This window comes from Pteropus alecto, unplaced genomic scaffold (assembly GCF_000325575.1).
Source record: "Pteropus alecto unplaced genomic scaffold, ASM32557v1 scaffold821, whole genome shotgun sequence".
Lineage (NCBI taxonomy): Eukaryota > Metazoa > Chordata > Mammalia > Chiroptera > Pteropodidae > Pteropus > Pteropus alecto.
The window spans coordinates 189,574-192,772 of NW_006431396.1; positions in this window are offsets into that span (position 1 = coordinate 189,574).

Below are 3,199 nucleotides of genomic sequence, written 5' to 3' on the forward strand. Positions count from 1 at the left end.
AAGTTTTTTGCTGAGAAGTCCGACGACCATCTAATGGGTTTTCCTTTATAAGTTGCCATCGTCTTTCCCTGGCTGCCCTGAAAATTCTGTCTTTGACGTTGACTTTTGATAATTTTAATACAATGTGTCTTGATGAAGGCCTTTTTGAGTTGAGATAATTGGGTGTTCTATTGACTTCTTGAATTCCAAGCTCCAGCTCATTCCTTAGATTTGGGAAATTCTCGTCCACTATTTGTCTGAAAATGCTTTCTAATCCCTGTTCCTTTTCCTTGCCTTCGATAATGCCTATTATTCTTATGTTTCCTCTCCTGATGGTATCAGCTTGTTATTGAATTTCTCTTTCATTATTTTTTATTCTTTGGTTTCTCTCTTCTTCCTTCTCTTTTATTTCTAGATTTCTGTCTTCGATATAATTGATCCTTTCCTCCATTTGGTCGACTATTTCCCAAGCTTGCTATTTCATTTTTCAACTTTTGCAGTGTGTTCTTCAACTCCAGAAGTTCTATTTGGTTCTTTTTGAGGGTTTCGATCTCCTTGCTCTGCTCATCTAGATGTTTTTTCAATTCCTGAAATTATTGATATGACTCGATTCAGAACTCACTGAGTTTTTTCAGCAGTACCATCCTGAATTCTCTGTCATTTAAGTTGCATATTTCTATGACAGACCACATTCAAGGCCATTAAATGCATCTTAACAAATTTTTAAAAAGACAAATCATACAATGTATGCTCTTAGACCACAATAGAATTATACAGAAACATAACTAGAAAACCCAAAAATATCTGGAGATAAAACAGAACACTTCTAAATAACACATGAGTGTAAGATGAAGTCTCAAAAGAAATGAAAATTTGTTTTGAACCAAAGGAAAATGAAAACACAACTTATTAAAATTTGTGAGATACGGCAAAAGTAGTACTTAGATGGAAATTTGTAACATTGAATGCATATATTACTAATTAAGAAGAAGAAATGAAATAAAGAAAATCATCCAGAAATCAGTAAAATTGAAAGAAGGAAATTAAAGGAGAAAACCAATGAAACCAAAGTTGGTTCTTTGAAAAATCAATAAAATAGATTAAACTATACCCGGGCTAACCAAGGGGAAAAAAAGGGAAGACAGAAATTACTAATATCAGAAATGAAAGATGAGCCATCAAAACTGATCCTATGAACTTTAAAAGGATAATAAAGTAATGTTATGAACAACACTAACCCACGATTTTCATAACTTAGATAAAATAGATCACTTCCTTGAAAGTCACAATCTACCTAAACACACAAGAGAAAAAGGTCATCTGAATAGGCTTCTATCTAATTAAAGAAATTGAATCAACAGTTAATAACCTTCTAAAACAGCACCGGGCCCAGATGATTTCACTGGCAAATTCTACCAAGCATTTAAAGAAGAAATGACACCAATTTTCTACAATGTCTTCCAAAAACAGAAGCTGAGGTAACATTTTCTAACTTGTTCTAAAAGGCCAGCACTATCAACTCTAAAATCAGACAAAGACTCTAGGAAAGGAAATTACAAACCAATACCTCTCATGAACATAGATGCAAAAATCTTCAATGAAATATTAGCAAATTAAATCCAACAATGCATATAAGGAATTATACACTACAGCCAAGTGGAATTTATACCAGGTATGTGAAACTGGTTTATCTTCAAAAATTAATTAATGGAAGAAAATGATAAAATATCAGGCAAAATTTTTCCACATCTGAATAAAACATTTACCAAGCTCAGCAAAACCCATGCAGGACAAAAATAAAGAAAACCTCACTGAGATATATCATAATCAAATTGCTGAAGGAAAACAAAGAAAAAATTTCTCTAAAAAATGAATTAGTTATTAATCATCAGGCTAAAGAACTGATATAATCATATCAGTTAATACAGAAAAAGCATTTGACAAAGTTTACCACCTATTCATGATAAATGCTCTCAGCAGACTAGGAATAGGTGGGAACTTTCATAACTTCATAAAAACATCTTCACAATACTACAGTTAACATCATACTTAATGGTGAGGAACTAGATGCTTTAATTCTAAGGTAAGGAACAAGATAAGGATGTTCACTTTCACCACTACTATTCGACATTGTCCTGGAAGTTCTAGCTAAGATCAGAAATATGAATAAGACAGGAAAATGAAATAAAAGGTATAAACATTGGGAAAAAATAAAACTGTCTTTGTAAATGTTATGCCTGTCTATATAGAAAAAAATGACCAAAAAAAAAAAAAAAACCCCTCCTGGAACTAACAAGTGATTATGAAAGGTTGCAGGATACAAAGTTAATATGCAAGTCAATTGCTTTCCTATATACCAGAAATAAACACTTGGAATTTGACATTTAAAACACAACACCAGAGTCAGGGCAAGATGATAGAGTAGGCAAATGTTGCACTTGCCTCCTCCCATGACCACATTAAAATTACAACTAAATTATAGTACAATGTGGAGAACCATCTGAAGACTAGCTGAACAGAAGTCTTAGACCTAAAGATATAAAAAAAACCCACCTTGAATCTGGTAGGATGGGCAGAGATGTGAAATGGGCTGTCTCCATACCCATGTGTGGTGATTGAGCATCAGGTGGAATCTCAGCTGTGGAAGTCTCTCCTGAAGAGTGAGAGGTCCTGGCCCCGCACCAGGCTCCCAAGCTTGGAGTACAAAGGCCCGGAAAAGGAGCCTCCACAGCATTTGGCTGCAAAAATCATCAGGGATTCCAACCATCCTGGTGAGATGGAAGGCAGCTGGAAAAACAGGCATCCTCTTAAGGGGCCTGCACACAGACTCACTCATTTGAGGCACTTACTCTGAGCTCCAGTGGAGGGACTGCAAGTTGGGAGGTGACAGAAACATACAGAAAGAGACTAAATTCTGTGACTTCAGAGCAAAGGCGAGACAGCCACCATTGTCCCTGTGTTGAGCCTCCTACCATGTAGCCTATGGGAGGGCACCATAGTTCCTGTGTTGAGCCCTCCCCCACACAGCCAAATCTGAATCCGCATTGGTCTGGTGAGATTCGCTTACCCTACCCTGGGGAATCCCTGAGACTTTGTAAATGTTATGCCTGTCTATATAGAAAAAAATGACCAAAAAAAAAAAACTGAGATATTGCACGAGGCTCTTTCAGTGGCTGAGCCTTATGGACAGCCAGTAGGCAGTGGCAGGTCTTGGGGTGTC